Source organism: Protopterus annectens, chromosome 10.part0, assembly GCF_019279795.1.
Source record: "Protopterus annectens isolate FY-2018-M chromosome 10.part0, PAN1.0, whole genome shotgun sequence".
Classification (NCBI taxonomy): domain Eukaryota; kingdom Metazoa; phylum Chordata; order Ceratodontiformes; family Protopteridae; genus Protopterus; species Protopterus annectens.
The window spans coordinates 911,397,032-911,420,031 of record NC_056744.1 but is presented as its reverse complement, the minus strand read 5'-3'; positions in this window follow the sequence as shown (position 1 = coordinate 911,420,031).

Below are 23,000 nucleotides of genomic sequence, written 5' to 3'. Positions count from 1 at the left end.
ACCTTCGTTGAAGGTTGTGCGTCAGAGCAGGCAACTCGGCACGTAAAAATCTACTGCCAATCATTAGCGGACCGGAGTTCCATTGTGGCAACCCCTAAATGGGAAAAGCCGAAAGACACAACAACATTGATATATATATATATATATATATATATATATATATATATATATATATATACAGATGTACATATCTCTCTTTCTCTCTCTCTCTCTCTCTCTATATATATATATATATATATATATATATATATATATATATATATAGAAAGAGAGAGAGATACATGGATACATGTCGATATATAGAGATATACATATATATGTAGATATATAGATAGGTTAAATACGTCTACACATCTATGCAGATACATATAAACGTATGCAATAATATATATTATATATCTATATCTACATACACACACACACACATATATATATATATATATATATATATATATATATACATAAATGTGTGTATACAGCATCTGAAGTGCTCAAATCTGAGTATAACATGGAGCATAGCAATCACACATTCTGCCACCTCCAAACAATATGAACATAACATATGACAAGTATATGCCAATACACTATTACAAATATGTTCTATGGACATGAGCCAAATAGGGTTAGTCACCAACACAACTACAATGACTGCAAATATCCATGACAGAAATACACAGACATCTTTCATTTAGCAAAACTTTGTTACATTCCGATTTATTGCCAAAAGTATTCAAGTAATAACATTACCTGCATGCTATACAGGAAGCATTTAACAGTGCCTTAATGAATCAGCCTGCAATTACCATAGTATTAGTCCACTAAGGGATAGGTGTTCACATAGGGAAAGAACACCCACACACATATAGAATATGTATAAAAGCAGTTCCTACACACCTGCATCTGCTATGTACACCCACCAACATCTCCCCCACACCCAAACTAACTACAGCAATACATACTGTCATACCATAACCAATTATTCACCCACTGTACGACATCTGCTGAAACCCTGACATACCTGGACAGAGACACACTAACATGGCCCTATGTGAAATAGTTGCTGTTATACAATGGAACAGCTGCTGATGTTACAGGGTTTGTTTGAACTAATCCTGTTTCAGAGGGTTGAAAAGTAATTACACCAGGAAGTGTTACCAATTACTGATTATCAGCACAGTATGATACACATTTACACCAAACTAAAGATGTCTGGTGAGCACACTGTAAACCCCCTAACTTTATATGCATAGCCATACAGCCTTGAGCTGGTCAAACATCCTGGCCAGACTGAAACATATGCAGAAGTATTAGGTACAGACAAACCCTGCACAAGTAGCAATGTTCAGAAATATAACAGCAGTACTCACATTTAGACCAAATCTTCTAGGCATTTCACACAATATATTTGTGTTTGTCTCCATACAGCTGTTGCAATAGAATTTAGACAACATTTCCAGGCTGTCTTCCTCACAAGTAAGGCAAAGGGACAACACCCAAATGGAGTACTCAGTTATACTCTACTGTTGCCATGGTATTGGCTAATGGAGTAGCTGCACAGCCGATGTGCATGTAACTAACTACTTTGGAACACCAATTGGTGATCAGGATAGCACATGTTACTGATCTCTAACTATAAAAGGATGTCTTGTCACACATTCAAACCATCTGTATATACCTGCAGAACAGTACAAAATACCCAACAGAAGATTGAAAACAAACTGAAAAAGATTAAAATACCAGTCAATAACACCTCCAATTACCAAAAAGGTATGTATAACATTTAGTATGTCTGTGTATGTAGTACCTGTTCTGCAATAATTACAGTGTAATCAATGCATATAGTGGAAATAGCTATCTTGTAGTGATGTATTGTTGAGCAGTAGTAATGCTTGTAGTATTCTATGCCTGTACTGTTGTAGGTCACAAGGCAAACTCCTCATACACCACAAGGGATGATATATATGGGCTTGGAATTCACCAATTCTTTTCCAGCCAATGTCAGTGTCAGGGTTGGTCCAACAAGTATGTGCTATAACAGGGGATAGTATATGTTGATATATTGTAACAGTAGACATATGTATGGGTGTATTAGTGAGATGAACATGTCAAAGGTGGGCTTACTGTGCAAATATGATTCGCATTGTGGGATATTGTGCCAATAACTGTGTAATGTACAGTATTCTAGGCAGATCTTTATTTCATTTTTACATAGCATTTCTGTTATGTTATGCAAACATTAATTATGTCTATTGGCAATTACAATACTCAATAACAGGATACATATGAATTGTAGACATCTGACAGTTTAGCAGCATGATAGCAAAGAAAATTGGAAGAGCTAGGTAACTATCCATGTACATAAGACATGTAATATCCACCTCTCTAGTATCATTTGCAAGCAAAAACAGCTGTGCATGTGTACATGTTATGCAAATGTGTAATGACCCTTGTTACAGGGCTGGGCCATATGGCTATGTGCACACCTACATAGAGTGGATAGTGAGAGTAGAGACACACTGGTTGAACATTCAGGTTTGTGTAGCCTAACCTCTCATTGCCAACCTAACAGCTGCTTGCAAATACTGTATGTAAGGTTTTGCACAGTACTGGTAATGAAACAAGTTGCATATCATCTTTAACTCCAGTGTAACATCTGCAGTAGGAGTGTAAGATGTAGGAGACTGCTGTCCATGTGTAATAGCTGCTTCATAGGTGATGGCTAAAACTATCTGATTATATCCTGATCATGTTGATAGTGGCAGCAGAGTCTAGTGATACTTGACTCTGTTTGGGGAGTGGGTGTCTATACCCAACAGAACTCATGGTTCTGGTGGATATGTGAGTATATACCCAGAAAAGGATACAGACCTGTTGACACTTGCATCATCTTTAATCAACTATCAGGATGTGATGTGCTCCTCAGATGAGGATTGCTGCTAAAGGTAGCTACTATGTTTCTGTTATAGCCAGTGATGTCATGTCCATAACACAAATATGTACGTGTGAGCATCACTGTCTAAAACATCTTCATAAGCAATAAGTAAACTAAATACAGTACTTGGTACTTGTAGTACTGAATGCTCATACAGGCATGTCCACTAGTCAGCTACTGGTGTTTACTAATGTCAGCTGTGTGTATGTGGCCATCCTGGGGGAATGTAATCTCTCTGCCATGTACACAGCCAAACCCACCTAACATCACACCCCACACATTGTCTGGGATGCAGCTACAGGGGTAAGCTGGAAGGCAGTCCAGTCTACAGCCATGACTGGACTGGACAGTCATGAGGTATAGGTTAACACATGCATCTCATCATCACAACCAACACATACCCTTACCAGAACACAGTAAGGACACCCACACATACCACCAGAAATCACACACATTCACAGAGGCTTCTAAGTATCTGGCCAAGGAAGAGACCTCCCAAGCTGTAATAGACAGACAACATAATACACAAACTGTATGACATAGTTTGCCAAATTGTGCCACCCCTCAGAACACACGGCCAATAACATGCCCAACAGTATTCATTTGTGAATGCAAACTCTAGCAATATGTTACACAGCAAGCTTTACAAGGGCAAACATACTGTCAGCTGCCTGTCTGTCATGATTAGCCACATACCCATACATTCAGACAACCTTTTGAACCATACACATATCTCTGGCATATTCCATGTTGTTGTGCAGGACCTGTGAAGCAGTAGCCTGGACTGCATGGAAACACACATGTAGGAACTGTCAGGTCTTGTAGCCCATGCAGGTATGTCCCAAGGCTTGGGTAGCATTCTGCTATTGGCCAGAATGATACTGCAGTACAGGGACAAAATGATTGTATTCCACAATTGATGGGAGATCGCAGATATACCCCAGGGATTACCTCAGTGTCACTGCTCGACAGAGGCACAGCAAAATAATGGGTATAGTTCCCCATACTAAAGGGGGTGGGCGTAGCCAAAACTAATATGGGGCTAGGCTTGTAAATGCCCTCGGGCAGATAGCCTAGTATGAACCTATGAACCTATGAACCTATAATTGTCTAATGTACTGGTGTAATTTAAAAGGTATCCAGTATCTCTCTGCCTGGGACAACATGGTTGACAGACCATGATGCTTTGCCAGACAGGGCCTGCACCTGTCACCCCTGGGAACCTGGATACTGGCTAGTGCCTTCCTCATGCAAAGTTCAAGTGAAAGTACACTGGTGTAACAGGGACAGCCAAGCAATAAACTGTAGGTCTCGCTACTCAGTGATACATTTCAGGAACTCAATATGGACTCACTTACGCCAATCATTAACATAAAGAACATATCTGTGCAGTAACTGTGATATGGTTCAACACTCTGGAGAGCACCCCTGCATGACCGTGTTATAACACATACCTCACCTCTTGGCCATTATCCTTTATTGGAACACACAGGCCACAGGTGCATCCATATTCCTGAAGGATATGTACACCCCCACGCTAGTTGCCCTTGCATAACTTCAGATGCATTATGTTGAGCAACTACCTTTGTGCCAAATATGGAATCCAATTGGTACCTTGCAACAGATCACCCACCATGCCTTAGAATTCCCAACTGTCATATTGTGCTGAAATGGGGAATATTATGTCTGAGACAGAAAACCATAATAATGGCTACTCTCAACTATCCCATTATGAACTGGGAAGACTCCTCATGTACCAACACCTGTGCTTAATGCATGTTGGATTTCATTGACGCCAATGACCTGGATTACCATAGTCACACAAACAGGGCTAACAGTATGTTACACATAGTCAATCTCCAAAGCCAATGTTATGCTTCTTAAGAGTGAAGTGGTGACTGTCATGGTACCCATGCAGATGGACATTGCATGTGCAAATGCTGAATCCAACACAAATACACTTTAAGCACTCACATATGTGCAGTGATTGTGCCACTGAAACAGAACCAAGATTCAACCAAACACAAACAGGAAGGCAAACAGGTGGTACCCTGCCTTAAACTGTATCACAGAAGGTAGTAACTGTTGCAAGATTGAACACACATGAGTGGAGGTGATCCCTGGTCAGCCTCAGTAAGATGCAGATAAACCATATAAAACCACAGGTGGTACCCTGCCTTAAACTGTACCACAGAAGGTAGTAACTGTTGCAAGAGTGAACACACATGAGTGGAGGTGATCCCTGGTCAGCCTCAGTAACATGCAGACACACCATATAAAACCACACAAAGCTACTGTGAAACTAGTCAGCCACATATTATGAGGCCAACCACAGAGCATTCTATAGCTGTGTCATGAATTGTAATGGCAACAACAAGACCTGCCGTGCTTCACAGCACTATGGCTTGAGAAGTACTGCACCTACAGAAACAGCACTTGTTCATCCAGATAGGGTCTTGGATAACCTAACCTAAGCACACTCTCCCCTCCCCCCAACAGGTACACATATATCCATGTACACTACAGAACCTCTGTAATAACAACTATGCAGGTACAAGCTGCACTCTCTAAAGCCATACATACAGCTTGCATTGGACCTATCAACATCCCAGGGTGTATTTTACACAAATGTCAGAACAATTTGCTCTCCACATACACATCATGTTCAATCATAGCTTCATGTCAGGCTGTGTACACACTGAATGGTGCACAGCAACAGTTATCACACCCCACAAAGGGGGAGTCACCACTGATAATGGGGAATAGTGCATGACTACCCTGCTGAATCTGGTCTGTAAGGCCATGAACCTTGATCAACTTATTTGATGTAGTCAGTACAGATGTAGATGACAGTAAGGTTGATTCACTCAGCATATCATGACCTTGCCAGGTCTTAGAACACCATCTCTCATACTGTGTTCCAGCTAAACCCAGTAAACTTGGTGTATATTCCTATGTCCCAGGATTGGATGGCAACTGGACTGCTGGCAGAACCAACACTACAGAAGATGTCTGACTAATACAAACACATCAAACCAGTGCCAGCTACAGTAATACAGGGTTCATTCCTGGTACTCCCCCTCTTTGTTATCTATACCACACAGACTAACACAGAAGGCATCTGCCTATTGAAGTTTGCAAATGCCTATGAGCTAGGAACAATACTTGACTCAATGAGTGCTGCGGGAAACATACAGAAGGGCCTTTGTGGGTCAGATGTGTGGTGTGTGATGTATGGCCACAATCTGACAGCTAAGTATTGCATTGACATGCTCTATGTTAAAAACCCTGTACCCATGAACTACCACCTAGATAGTGGTCAACATAATGGAAACTGTGTGTATGGGATGCAGCTGGACAGTAGTCTTTCCTTTGATAGTCACTTCACCACACCAGTTAGGTAGTCATAAGTGGCATCCCTAATCATGACAGGGTGCCATCCATGAATATAGAGATCATTGTTCAGCCATACTCAACACTCAAGTGACCCATAATAGATCACATATTTCCTTTAAGGGTTATTGGCCATGTTCAGGTGGCCTACACCGGCCTTCCAAAACTCTAGCTCCACTATGTAGCATGATGCCTACCCTGAATAAAGCCATGTCCAACCCAGAGATGTTGGACATGCTACACTCATACATCCTGATTTCAAATAAACACATACTTCATGGACATCCACCTGTCTAGTACAAGGATCATAACATGCCTGACAGATCCCTGTCCCATACACTTGACATACTTCTGTCATACTATGCATCCCTGTCCAGCAAAGCTGCACATTGCCCCTCTTTGAGACATGGTGTGATGACCGCATGGCAAATATATCAGTAACCCTGTGGATCAGTTCTGTGGCACTGTTTGAACTGGCCACTGAAAGTTACCTGTCTGTTGGCTACAGCTAGGTAACCTTTCAGCCTAGGCTCATAAATGGCCCAGGGCATATAGCCTACTAGTTCACTATGACCATACATGCTATAGTTGATATCCAACCCTGCAAATACCATCAAGCTAGCCATTGTCCCATGTGTTTCACATGTGCAACACAGGTAATACATGGCAGGATGCTATACTGCTGTACAGTGCCATGTAGATGTATATAGCAAAACACATACATGTAAAACTTTCTGTGTGCATGTCTGCAGGGTCACAGGTCATGTCCCTTAAGGCTGTGTATGACTATATATGTGACATATACACAGCATTAAGGTCTCTTGCATTAATGTGAACACATCCAGGCATGTGCTGATAGGTAAAGACACCAGTACAGGCAAACAGACATGCCCACATCAAGAAAACATCCACATGGAGTATGAGCAATGTCATTACTTGACACACACATATATGGTGATAACATCAAATCACCACTAAGTGTAAAGTGTGTGCGAGTTAAACATGTCAGTGGTGTTAGCGTCATGCAGATTTGCAAAGACATATTTGTAATCATAATAAATGTAATACACATGTATGTGCAGCTGTACTTCTGTACTTCTCTTTGAGATAATGTGACCTATCTCCATCATTATGTCTTCCAGTTATGCCGCATGTCAGGCTCCCACCATACACCCACTTGGAGGATGAGGTCTTCATTCCATACCTCCTTGGCAACCATGAAACACTCTTCAGCCATGTGCCACAGGATGCACAGCAGTGGGATGCCCAGTAGGAGGAACTTCGCAGGAGGGTAAATGATGTTGACGGCCAAAATCGCACCTATCAACAGGTGCGCCGACACGTCACCAACCTCATTAGATGGGCTAAACAGCATGCAAATGCAATTGCCAGGGAACAAGCTGCAACAGGTGGGGGGCCACTCACCCAGCCCTCACTCACACATACCGAGGAGCTACTGGCCAACCTGGGGACACCTGCAGAACTTCATCTACAAGCTTTAGCTGGAATTGTGGAGGTGGGTGTCTCACAACCACTGAGCCAGGAGTTGCCTGGTAAGTCACTACTGCACATAGAACAAAACTATATTTCATATAGTTACATGTGTTACTGTACAATATTTAATGTAACATCATATGCAAGGCATGTATGCACACATGCCACATACCATAGTTTGCTACTCTATGTATGCACAGATGTGCATACTCCATAGTATTGTCTATTGTACTGGCTTATGTGCTAACATGCACATTGCACCCTGTAGCTATCACACAGGTGTGGATAATGATCTTACTGATGTGACACTCTTATTTAGGTACCTCTGGCATTTCACAGTGACAGCAGCCTGTTGAAGGTGAGAGTGTTATTATTTACCAGGCTTGATAATGCACAGATCATATTAATTGCATGCTATCTGCCATGTGGCCATTAAATGCACGTACACATAGTGTATGGTGGTATGACTGTGGCACAATGTCATGTGCTATCTGACATGTCCATGACATTCTGTGGGCTGACTGCAACACTGGTTAACTATCCTGCAAAACATGATATCTCTCATCCCAAACATACCACCCTTTGTCTGCATAACCCTGTCCTCAGTGGAGCATATGACATCTATGGGTGTATGTCATATGGGACAACACTGACATGTGGAATGCATCCCCATCACAACCATTGGATAAAACATGTTTACACATGGCCATGGAAGATGGCCAGAGACATGAAGCAAGACACACACAGTAGAAGGGATGTACATGTGTGTACACCCTGTTGTACATTGGCTCAACACATTACAACTATGGCCTTTGTGTAATGGTGATATTGCAGATGTGACACACTAAACATCATACAGGCCTGTGCATAGCTTGTGTAGGCATGACATCAAACCACCACATAACATGTCTTGAACATATTGAATGTGTCACAACATGAAAGCTTTCACCTATACATTATCCAAATACATACATGTGTTGCACAACATACACATACAACCACATCAGGCCACAGATACAGTACATTCACCTTGCTGGTGTCAGAAATCACTGTCATGCTTGCTCCTCATGTATGTGAGGTACACAGATGGCATGTGGGACATGGAGTACTGCTAGGTTAGCCATGTATGGGCATAGTTGCCAGCCATCAGCAATATGGTTACAGATGTGCAGGGGTGTCATCTGCATACCATTCAGTGACCTGTGTCACACATTCCACATTAGGGTTTAGTGTGTATACCCCTCAGTGATGTGGGTCACATTCCACATTAGATATGTATTGTATCTGAACACAGTCATGAACTGTGTCTGTAACTCACACTGTATAGCAATAGTGAAGCCACATGATGCCCTGCAATGGCTATGCACATCAGCTCAATGTGCAGTATGTCACCGTATATCTGTAGGGTGGACTGATAACACTGCGTTAGCTGAAGGTCCATGTTAGTATAACACATCCCTGCATTGGGATACCATTACCTCACTGTATATTTGAAAGGACACCATTGTGTTAAACATGTATGCATGTCATTCAACACATCAGCAGAAGACATGTCATACTACATGTGATTTCAAGGTCATATGTCACACATCAGGCTGGTGTACTGTTAACCTGTGCTGGTCTGTGGCACCATTGCAAAGTAGGGACAGCCATGTCAAACATGTGTGTACAGCCACATGCACATTGTCTGTAGAAGTAGCTCAGGGTTTAGCAGAATAATGTTGAACAGACATGCACTGCTGTGGGGGAGATATGCAAGCTGGGGCTCAGGCAAACAGTGTTCACTCAACATACCCTTCTGCTCATGTCCTCGTCACACATAGGGGCAGTGGCCAACACAAAGCATCAATGGCAGATGTACACAGGTCAGCGATGGTCTGTTAAAATGTGGGGTATATTGCACAAAACATGGCAGTGCAGTGCAATGGTGCATAGTGCATGCATTGTGTTGCAGGTTTGAGTTATGACCTACTAACACAAATGGTGCAACACAGGGATGTCTGCTAACTACTACTATAATTGTATAAGGTGCATGCATTTTGCTATAACACATGCATAAAAAAAAACAAAAGACAGAAAAAGTAGCGAATAAATTTTAACAAACTTTTTCATTATTTTTGAGAAGACAGTGCCTCTTCAGGGTCTGAAGAAGGAGAGGCACTGTCTTCTCCAAAAGTAAATAACAAACAGTTTGTTGGATTTATTTTTCATTACTGTCTGGCCTGATCTCGCTTGTTTTGTGTTTTTACCAAGTTTTTTCATTTCAAGTTTGCTATAACACATGCATGCTGTTGTGTGGAACACAGGGATGTATGATAACTACCACTATAATTGTCTAAGCTGAATGCCTTCTGCCATATCACATGCATGTTGCATGCCTTTGGGTGCCATATCATGTGTCTCTGTCTGTGTCTCTGTCTGTGTGTCTGTACTGTGCTGTATAACTTGTAATGTACAGTTCTTGTCTGCCCCTCACAGGTGTTGATGTAGGTGTGTTGCCCTCCTGCGGTCCACCTGATGTTAGTATCCCCACAGACTCTAGCAGTGATGATGAAAGTATGATTGAGGCACAGGCAGGGTTGTCAGAGGCTGAATCTGCGCCATTTGTTGCCATTCCACCTGTATCCACCTCATCCCTGCACACAGTTCTCATGCCTACACATACCCATCACCAGTGGCCATAAAAGAAGGAGAGTTGGCAGGTGGTAGCATGGAACAGGAATGTGTGGAGACTATTGAAGGTGTGTCTGCACACCATGATCCCAGCCAACTGACTGGTGATGTCCCACACAGGCATGTGCCCAGGGCTGCTTGTAGGAGGACTTCTGGCCAACATGCCCCTTCAAGACATAGCATATCAGCTGGTGTCACCAGACACATGTTTCAGGCTGTAATGGAGGCACAGGCACATGCTGAACAGCACAACAGAGAAGGTCTGAGACTTCAGAGGGCTGCTGTCCATTCTTTAACTGACAACATCCAGGCAATTGCAAATGCTCAACATCATCTTGTAGATGTTTTGGATAGACGATTGGGTGACATGGTGGGAGTCCTTGACAATGGCATGTCAATCCTCGAGCATGGAATGTCTGTGCTGGAACATCTGGTGGGAGTGAGACATCAGGCACGTGGACGTAGGCCAGCTTCATCACCTGTTGAAGGTCTACGTCAACATGCTACATCACATGCCCACTCCCATAGTGGCAGTAGCAGCAGCAGTGCAGCTGGTGCTGTGCTGTCCACACCAAGACACAGCAGGCCATGTGCACGTGCTCCTGGATGATCCCAACAGGGACACGGTTTCAGTGGACATGTGTCATCAGACAGTACCCAATCTGGACCTCTGTCTGGTAGTGCCCGTGCAACCCCTGCCAGGCACAGGTCACGTAGCTGTGGCCGGACACCGTGAACTGTAAACCCTGCTCTGTACAGTCTGCAGCTGTCAATAATACCCCTGTGTAGGCCAGCCACATGCCAGACCTGTGTGCATATACACACACACGCACACACACACACACACACACACACACACACACACACACACACACACACACACACCAGTAACAAATGTAGGGCACCTCAACACACACACACATAACATCCACACACATCCACATCATGTGAGTACATGCTCATATGGTCCTGATGCACACAGGGAACAACATACTAAGAGACAATTGTAGATTACCATTTTTGAGTAGTCTTGACAGGCAGCAGACAATGTACTACAGTTTTAGAATGCATTTTGTACTTTTGATAGTATGTATCGTGTAACAACAGTAAATTCACGTTGACCTTGATGTTCTGCCTTCCTCTTTCAGGTGTAATTTCATGTGCCGTGGGATGTCAGTGTTTGTGGTTAGTGTCCCATATGTAAATGTAGACTACTCACAGGTCTGTATGACAATACCTGCATGCACTTTGTAGCTTCCACATCACAGTTATAATCTCTCAAGTTTCAAACATGTTTACTGATCTAATGATCCAAGAGCATGATAGCTATGTAGTATGCTACTGTGGCCAGAGCTGTCACAGCCATAGTGGGTGACATGACAGGTATAGTTACCTGGAGCGGGGAGGAGGTAAAAGAGTGGTTTAGCAGATGACAAGGGTAAAGGCCATTGGAAAAAGCGGTTTCTCATTGGGAAGCAGTAATATCCACTCCCATGACAGGATGCAAACACGCATACACACCAACACACTCAGGTATTCACAGACACAGTTATCAGTGTTGGGATGAAAACCCCTGCCAATGTGCAAATCATCATTATAGTACTATGCAATTACAAGACGCACCACAGAGATTACATATGTACAGGTAGTCAGAATGGCCTAAGATTGAAGGATACTAGAATGCAGTGAGTGTATGTGGGGAGGGGGGTTCATCAGTAGGCTATGTAACAACAAGCCTCACCCCAGGGCATACATGTTTACAAGCGGTTAAAATGCCCTTCTAAGATTGATAACATCAACAGGGATACTAGATTGCATTGAGTGGATGGGGGGAGGGGGTCTTATCATTTCACTATGGCAAAATACAGCCTCACTCCAGGGACCAGACAGCCATACATACACACACACACACACACACACACACACACACACACACACACACACACACACACACACGCACGCACGCACACACACACACACACACACACACACACACACACACACACACACTGTGGCATTCACAAAGGTATACACCTATGTCACACACATACAGACACTTGACATGCGTGAGATTCAAACTCCTGTCTATATCTTGCTTTCTACACCACTTTGTACAGATGTCTACAACAGTGTACAGGAGAATGAAAAACATTTGGGATGTATTCCCCACCATACGTGACATATATGGGCACACATACACACCCACACCCACACGTGCCAGTACTGTGAATCAAACACCTGCTTATCTCATGATAGGTATTACAGAGTTACAGTACTATCGCACATGCTACAAAGCATACTGGCTCTTTCCTTTGCCAACTGTGCTGATATATGCACAATATATGCACAGGGGAGGTTTTACTGTTACAGGTGTCAAGAGGTTTGCCTTCAGTGTCACCCTTACTGCATTCTACTTTGTGTGTCTTCCCCTTCAATTAACAAAACTATAGCTTAGCCGTTACACAGGTTATTGTAGGAATGGTTGCTAACACACCTGTGAGCTGTCCTCAGTAATCATTCATCTGCAAAGTAGCCCCACCACTTAGTAGTTATGTCCAAACATCTGTCCATACCTAAAGTACAGCTTACTGTACTTTGAGCATATCACCATATACAGTTGGCAATGTTGAAGCTGCATTGCAACTGCATGATGTACTAAGACAACAGTCACCTTCAAACATCAGACACTGCACACGCATGAAATCTAAGCACACGTCAATACATGTACACATATGCAGTCTCCATCAGTAAGTGGACTACCAGGTCATGAGGATACATTCCACACCTTCCCCATACCATGTGTGAAACCTAGCTGAGCATTACACCATAATGGATGTTGTATTCATGTACTGGTAGGACACACCGACCTTCACTGAGTAGCTAAGTGTACATTTATGCCAACAGCACATATCAGTAAGACACACACACAGCAATATTCCATGTCATGATCCCACAAACTGTTAGCTGACAGTTCCACTGTGAAGTCAGGGCATTGTAATGGTCAACAGTGAGCACATCATATTTGCCAAACACACATCATATTTACCACACACACCTCATGATTACTGGTAGAGTGCCAGCAATGTGCTCTGTTTGAGCTAGGCATTACACTTATTCAAGCATGTGCAAGGTCTATGGCTTGTAAACATCTCACCCCAGCATGTTCTGGCTATTGTGGTAATAAGGTTAGTGTCCAGACAGCACACAGCATGCCTGGCTTGCAATTGTTGACATGGGGTATATGTAGGAGCTGTGGGTCACACATGGCTGTACATGTCATGGACATATCACCTGTAACTATTCAGGAACATACAGAGCATAGCTGTATTTCTGTGAGTCTGTCAATTCAGGCCATGTGTGTAGGTCCTATGATCCTGTTATTTGGGTATGTTTGTAGGCATTGCATTTGGTGGACATGTCTAATGACATACATGCCACATGGGTTGTTGTATGATATGATAGGTGTCATGGGTGACCACCAGTAGAGAGGGAATATTACCTCTGTTAACATAGATATCAAACCTTATGTACTGTTAGCATTCAGCAGCCATGGACATGTGAGTAATGAATGTAGCCACCTGTATGTACAATGGACAACAACACCTATGGTATTTTCATTTATGTTGTATGAGTGTGGGATGTACATATCCAGGGTAGGTACATCTATGTCATATCCAACCATGAGAGTGTTGTTTACTGGTGTAAAACAACAGTCAACTGTGTTAATGCTGACAACATCCTTAGGACCCTGGTATGTGTATAACTGAGCTGGTTACAAACAGTGGTATTATTGCATTGCATGACACATTATGCAACTGTGTCAGTACATGGGTACTTTGCACAGTTGATGTAGGGCTAGATACAGTCCACCAATCAAAGGTTATTTGGTGTTGTACCATACTATTTCATACCACATTTATGGATGTGTGTTGGTAGTCTGAGGACATGGTGGTGGATGTATATGAGGATACAACCTAGAATGCAGCTTTTGCCACTGTCACCTGTACCTGACTCATCTGTGATGCATTATGTTGGAGTAGTGGTCTTTACTTGTGAGTAGCCTTTATGAATATGTGGACACCACCACCTGGAGTGGTCCATATCAGTGTTATGGCCCACATGTCTGGATCTGAGTTATATGGTGGTAGTGCTATTGTGCACTACAGAGCCTTCAGCCAGGTGTTCCTCACTGCACAGGTTTCAGTATTCCCCATTGTAGGTTCTACATTGAGCAAATGGATTATGACAGCCACACATCTAGCACTGGTTAGCATAAGCATCCAATGCAATTGTCTTGTAGGTGTCAGGGTGTTACTTCTGTGTTTAGGACATTTGCCTTGGAATGGCACTATATGGGTAAATGCATCCTAGGTATTATCCACACTCCCTTGAATCATGGATGCATGTGATCTGTGACAAAGGCTTGTCTTATTTCAGTCATGTCATCCCGGAATGACAGACACTGGACAACCTCATAATTACAGCAGGACATTGGCTCATTGTTTTGGTCAAGCGGTTGCCACTCGTACCATGACATCACTGCGAGTGGCAGTATTGTGCTTGGTATCAAATGCTACATCTAAGGTGATGGACAGCAGCAGACGTGTAGATGACCAATGTCAGATATACTTAGTGGAGCGGTCCTTCTAATAATGACAACTACTAACACAGCCAGGAGAGGTCATCTTGATACCTGCACCTCAGTACCATTAGACAATGAGGCTCACATATTATGCTTTCACATGCCACTGTTCCAAGTATAATGCCACTGTTCACAACCTGATATCAATGTCTGCCTTGCAGGGCAGCAATGTGTGTGACACATGCTGTACTTTCCATCCACCTGTGTGTCCCAGTTAACCAATTGTCTGTCACTTCCACACATGCATGATTGTGATAATTCACATATATATGGCAGTACTTCATGTACATATATGCATGTGTATCACACAGCACAGATGCATATATATAATTTATGGGCCACATACAGGTATCTGGCATTAAACCTGTATGATATACATATATACTGACAGTTAAGATGTACATAGCTGTAAACCTGTGTGTTTACCATAGGAGTCCATTACAACATGTTCTGTACATCTAAGTGTATGAGCATGCACACTGTGGCCTTCTGTGATTAGAATCGGAGTGCAACCCAACCAGCCCTGTGTTACTAAGTGTATGAGAGTACCCACTGCCACCTTGTGTAATTTGAGTCAGTGCATCCAAACAAGCCCTTTGTTTCTAAGTGTACATTGCTCAGCATGTCCAGTATAACTTTGTGTAGTTGTAGTCAAAGTGCATCCCAAATGGCCCTATGCTACTAAGTGTATGAGCATGATCACTGTAACCCTGTATAGTGATAATAGTTGTCCATTCCACAGATTGGCATACTCCAGTTCAGGGCTTGTTGTGCTACAGCTATACCTCTCAGGCCTAACTATGTCTTACCTGCAGATGATGTGTCTTGTTTGTGCATACAGGTTGTAATGGACTCCTACTTTAAACACACAGGTGTACAGCTATGTACATCCTGTCAATATCCCTGTTGATGTCCTCAATCTTAGAAGGGCATTCTGACTGCCTTGAAATGCGTAATCTCTATGGCGCATCTCACAACTGTGTAGTACTGTAATAGTGATCTGTAGATAGGCAGGAGTTTTGATCCCACCACTGGCAACTGTGTGTGTCTCAGAAAATGGCTGAGTGTGGTTGTATGTGTGTATTTGTGTCTGCATCCTGTCATGACAGTGGGTTTTACTGCTTTCCAAACAGAAACCACCTTTTGTACTGGCCTTTATCCTTGTCATCTGCTAAACCACCCTTGTCCCCCCTCCCAACTGCAGGTAATCAGTCCTGTGATGTCACTCAGCTCAGAAGCAGAATCAGATTAAGTGTAATAGTATGGGTTCTGTGGCACATACCCCAACTGCATACCACTCTACTAGTTACCTTTACATAGGCAAGAATTGTAAGCACAATACTGGCAAGTCTATGTGTGTGTGTGTGTGTTTGTGTGTGTGTGTGACTACCCTGTAGCCAGGCATACACATGTGTTATGTCTTTTAACATGCTGCACACCATGGTAGTCATCTGTGATGAGTGGAGTCTACAAATTATTACATAGTTAGGAAGAGAAAGGAATAGACAGTCAAGAATGACTACTGTTGAGTATGTTATTTTCCTGTGCCACTGTCGAGCAGTGACACAGAAGTGGTGCCCAGGGTGTATTTCCATACCCATAATTCCCCCACCCAAACTCCACAATCCCCGGGGTATATTTCCTTAGCCATCATTCCCCACCCTAAACCCCACATACACAACAACCATCCCTTCTCTGGTGAACTGATTAAGATTTAAATGTTATAATACAAGAATTGCCTCTGTTTTGTGTACACATCAATTCCTTTGGAACCCTTCTGTGTCACAAAGTGCGTTCAGACATGCTCATATATATGGCTATAGCTGTGTCTCTGTATATGCATATATATATATATATATATATATATATATATGTGTGTGTGTGTGTGTGTGTGTGTGTGTGTGTGCGTGCACATCCCATAAGTGCATATATGTATTTAGTATTTAGTTATAACAGTTGTAGATATGTAGACTTGTCTATGTTGTTTCACAGAGTACAGTACATTCAAGGGTACTGTACATATGTACACATAGTGACTGTCCCATTTGTTTTCAGTACTGTGGAATACCTGTAGTAAAATGTGTATTATAAAACCCATAAAACATGTATACAACTCAGATGGCTTAGTGGTAAGTCCAGTGACCTTTGTGTGCATAGTCCAGGTTCAAAGCCTGCAAGGGTTGTCGATAATGTCATTTAGGACTGAATAAGAGTTACAAGTTGGTGTGCATGTGTTTTTGCAACAGTAAGCAGTGGGTACACACAGTTAAAAGACATGTACAACTCGCAGTACACTTGAAATGCTCTTCTTTGGCAATCCTGCTGATGTCATCCACCTAGAAATACGCCTCTGGGAGTGATGTAACCTAATAATCTCTATAGTGTGTCCTGTAGCTGTGTAATGCTGTAGCGTGATAAAGTAGGTTGGTAGGTGTTCTAATCCCAGACTTGCCAACTGTGTGTGTGTCTGTCTGCCTAAGAAGGGAACAATGCTTTTTAGAGTATGCACACTCCTTACAATTCATATACTCAATTTTGGCAAGGATGCTGATGTCACCCACCTAGAAATACACCTCTGGGACTGCTATAATCCAGTAATTTCTGTAGCATGTCCTATAACTGCATAATGCTGTAGTGTTATAAAGTAGTTTGGTAGGTGTTCAAATCCCAGACTTGCCAACTGTGTGCCTGCCTGAAAAGGGGACAATGCTTTTTCGAGTATGCACACTCCTTGCAATTCACATACTCAACTTTGGCAAGGATGCTGATGTCACCCACCTAGAAATACACCTCCTGGACTACTACAATCCCATAATCTCTGTAGTGTGTCTTGTAACTGTGTAATACTGTAGTATAATAAGTTAGTTTGGTAGGTGTTCTAATCCCAGACTTACCAACTGTGTGTGCCTCTCTGTCAGCCTGAGAAGGAAGCAATGCCTTTTATACTATGCACACTCCTTACAATTCATATACTCAACTTTGGCAAGGATGCTGATGTCACCCACCTAGAAATACACCTCTGGGACTGCTGTAACCCAATAATTTCTGTAGTGCATTCTATAACTGCGTAATGCTGTAGTGTGATAAAGTAGTTTGGTAGGTGTTCTAATTCCAGACTTGCCAAATGTGTGCCTGTCTGCCTGAGAAGGGGACAATGTGTTTTAGAGTATGCACACTCCTTGCAATTTACATACTCAACTTTGGCAAGGATGCTGATGTCACCAACCTAGAAATACACCTCTGGAACTGATGTAACCCAGTAATCTCTGTAGTGTGTCCTGTAACTCTGTAATGCTGTAGTGTGATGAGCTAGTTTGGATGGTGTTCTAATCCCAGATTTGTCAACTATCTGAGTGTATGTCTTTGTCTACCTGAAAAAGGAACAATGCTTCTTAGAGTATGCACACACCTTACAATTCATATATTCAACTTTGGCAAGGATGCTGATGTCACCCACCTAAAAATACACCTCTGGGACTGCTGTAACCCAGTAAGCTCTGTAGTGTGTCGGGTAACTGCATACTGCTGGAGTGTGATTTAGAACTGTGATAGGATTCCATCCTCAACCATGGCAGTTATGTATGTTTTGTGTGTGTTTCAATGTCTGTGTAGGGAGCAATGCATTATAGCCTACTCACTTGCAGGACATTTACAATGCCCTACTTTGGTAATCCTGCTGATGTCATTCCTTGTCAAATACACCTCTGGGAAATGAGTTCCCTACTAATCCTCATGGTGTGTCCTATAACATCTCCATGCAGTAGTGTGATATAGATCTTGGTCATGGGTTCTATACCCACACATGGCAGATGTGTTGTGTGTGTCTCACTGTCTGTTTTGTGAGCAATGCATTTTGGGTTACTCACTTGCAGGAAATTTTAAATGCCCTGAACCTGCTGATGTCATTCCTTGTGAAATACACCTTTGAGGATGGGGTAGCCCAGTGCGTAATGCTGTAGTGTGATAAACTAGTTAGGTAGGAGTTCTATTCATGTGTGTGTGTGTGTGTGTGTGTGTGTGTGTGTGTGTGTGTGTGTGTGTGTGTGTGTGTGTGTGTAACCACTGGACATGTTGAGGGTTTTGTAGTTTTCCTATATGGTGGCCATATTGTATGTCACAATGTCTACTTCACGAGGATTACAGATCTCAATCAGCAAAGAGACTGGGTTGGCAAGCCATACCCCTACATCTGGCAAAAGGGCTGGTGAGCAAAGTAACCAACCATACTATTACCCAGAATATGGTCTGAACCCATGTGTCATACACAAACACACTTGCCTATAAAATCCTGCTATGTTGCCAGTACCCTGCACATTGTTGACAGGCAGTAGGCATGGTGTGATTGCAGTGGGCTGCAGAGGGCATGGCACCCTGTCCACCAGTATAATAGGCACATAATTGCGAACAATGCACCTTCACTATGTTCCCCCCGTGGATGCCTGCAAAATATGTGGTGCCATCAAATGTGATCCACAAAGGGCATACAATGCCTTACACCCATGCCCTGTATGGACAAATGCCACTGACACCAGGGAATACCTGTATCATGCTATCAATGCAGGTGCAGGGTCAACCTACTGTCTATTAGCAGGTCCTGCCACAACAGGCCAGAATTGGCACATCTGATGATAACAGTATGTGTACATAACATGTGCCAGGCAAACCAGGTACACTTAAACATATCACTGTACATTAATGTGGAATGTGCACATCCCAGGCAATGTCCATGTCAAGGACTATCAAACACAGACATGGCATGCATTGCAAAGCAATGGTCACACACAATAGTAACCAGGATGAAAGGCGTTTAATACAATACCCATCTGTGTGGGACATTGCAGACACTACACCCCTGAACCACACTGCAGACCATTGTCAGGTGGCCTGATGCCAAGGATTACCCCTCACCCAGCCTTGTACAGCCATCTTGCACAGCCAACCACTACACACTCATGAAGAAATGCACACATGCATGTCAGTACTGGCACCTTGTCTGCATGTGAGGTATGATGTTCCCAACCACAGTCACACCCAGTATAACTCCATTGGCATACTGACTGATGTCAGACACATTCACATGCCCTAGCCCATAGAACCTCAGGATAACCCCTGTGGTGCATTTAATACATGTGCATTACTGTAGTGTGGCAAACTAAGTAGTTAAGAAGTGGATTTGTGAGCCTGCCAAAGTGTGCCAATGTGTCTGAGTCCCTTAGAGAGTGTGGTTGTGTTGACAATGACATATGTTCATGTGGACAGCCATGTGTGCTACACCTAATGTATGTCTACTATATCTCTGTTGCAGATGTCGCTCACCAGCACACATATATGTTCTTACAGCACACTAACATGTTAGCAATGTTGCACATGGAGTAACTGCATGCACTTGTAATAGTAATGGCTAGTCATTCAGGGGTTTGAACCCCTGTACTGGTAGATGTCTGACAGAAGATGCTTAGGTTTTAGTCTCCCAGCCCTTCTCTGATGTATTTTGCCTCTGTCTTTCTCTTCCACACACTCTCCGGTGGATATGGAGATGTACACCTGTTCAGCAGCAGCTTGTGTTTTGTAAGTGATGGTCATGATCAGGTGATGGCCTCTGTACCTATTGCAGCCCTCCTCTAGCTGATTGCATGTGGAACAGCTGTGGTGACATTCCCATAGTCAATTGCATGGAAACACAGTACAATATCTAGGAACATCATGTTGGTGTTTACTCATGACAGTCGCTCTGAGTGGAACCTGGATCTGGTGTTTGGTAAACAGCATCACAGATGAAATCTGGATATTCCTCAAACAACATACTTAGTGGAAAATAGCCTAAAGACAGGAGGATGATGTGCTAGACATGACTACAGCATGTAAGTGTAGCTATGCTTCATTCAGACTACTGCCAATTTAACAGGTTGTGTGTGGTAATGGCTAGTCTGCATGTTGTAATAACTGACAAGAAAACCCCCATCTGTAGGGTCATCTGTGGAATGGTCAGTGTGTGGAACCATTTTTTCTCTTGTTACTCACAGAACACACATCTGTGAACTGCAGAAGCATAGAGTGAGAATTGCAGTAAGTACACGGTGACAGTGATGAGAGTTACTGCCATCACATCCCTGATTGGGCATACGTCACATGTAACAGTGGTATGACAGTCACTGTCTGAGGTTATCACAGTGACATGCCAATAATGGGCCACTGTTCATAGCTGCAGTCACAAGACATCTACGCTTTGGACAGATGTCATGCAGTATATATGCATGTGTTGTGCTCCCTCTGCAAATATATGACATCTGTTGTCTTGGGTTGATGGTAATATCTATGCATGCTGTTATAAGTAATCCTGAATGCTGTTGACTATTACTAAGCCTTATCTCTGTTAAAACTGCAACACCATAGGCTGTATGGGATTGGAGGTCCCAGCAGAACTACCTGTCCCACTTCAGCAGGCCATGGCACTGGGCACCAGCATGTCTGGGGCCCAGCCTTGGACCTCCACCTCTGTTGGCTCTGCACCACCTTCTGGTGGAACCGCCACTGAGGATGGGGCTTGCCCACCACCTAGGAGCAGGTCCAGACAGGAACCTATCAACCATCTTACAGTCCAGGCCATGGTGCGTAGGGGGCTCAATAAGTGGTTTTGAAGCCAGCTACGCCAGCTCGAGGGCAGAGTGGCACATTTAGAGGGTGAGCCTGCCCTCCTAGGTAGCCCCCAGCACAGCCATCTTTGTGGCTGTGAAGGTGCAGTGGTGGCTGCCCATGGGTGGGGACCTCTTTCCCACTGTTTCCATTTGGGGGCTCATGGGCTTGTGCTTGCCAAACACCCCTTCCCATCCAAGGTGTATCCCCTCATGTGTCATATACCACCCCTGTACGCTGTATTGTCTGTCTTGTATGTCATTCTACCCAACCTATCCTCCATGAGCATACCTACTCTCCTTCTCCAACATCCCACTCTCACCTTATGAAAACGGAAACAAAAGGCCAATCTGTTCCCAGAACAACTTTTGCCGCATACATAGCTGTCCATTTCACACATGTCCACTGGACACATGTAACATTTTTAATTTGCATCACAACATACTACTGTTGTCCTCACCCCTCTCTCAGGCACACAATCCTGGTATGCACATGACTCCTAAAGGTACCAGGTACACGTGATGCAGACGACCCCATTGTACACACAATACTACCGGTCCCTCTATGGTTACCCTATTTAACTTTTTAATGATGATGATGTTGCACACAGCTCCTTGAAAGAGTACTGTTCTCACATAATGATTGGACAGGAACTGTTTTGTTAATATAAATAAAATGCTCAAAGTAATGTATTTGGGCAATGTACAAATGTTTGCATTTATTAATGACACATGTCTGTCTGAGGGAGTCTTGATATTACATAGGACAACACCACTACATAATACAGGAGTTGCTGGTGTTTCCCTTTTCATTCTTTTTTTAATGCTTTGTTGTCACATGGTATGTTCTTGCTATATCTATAAATATCTATATCTATGTATGTGTATATATATATATATATATATATATATATATATATATATATATATATATATATATATATATCTGGACATAAACACACACACATATATCTACATAATGAAATACATTTCCTATACTGTTGAATGACTGTGCTGGATGATATGCTTGTGATAACATTCAATGTCTGTATGTCTGCCATGGCTTAGTGGTAAATCACATTGGCTGTGGTGTGCAGGGTCCTGGTTTTGAGCCTTGCAGAGGCTGTTTATTTTGTTGCTGGGCAGAACAAGGGCCATTGGATATGGAGTGATTAAGGCACTTTTAAGCAGTTGTGAGCGGGTGTGCGCGGCTTTGCGAGACGGTAAGCAGTGG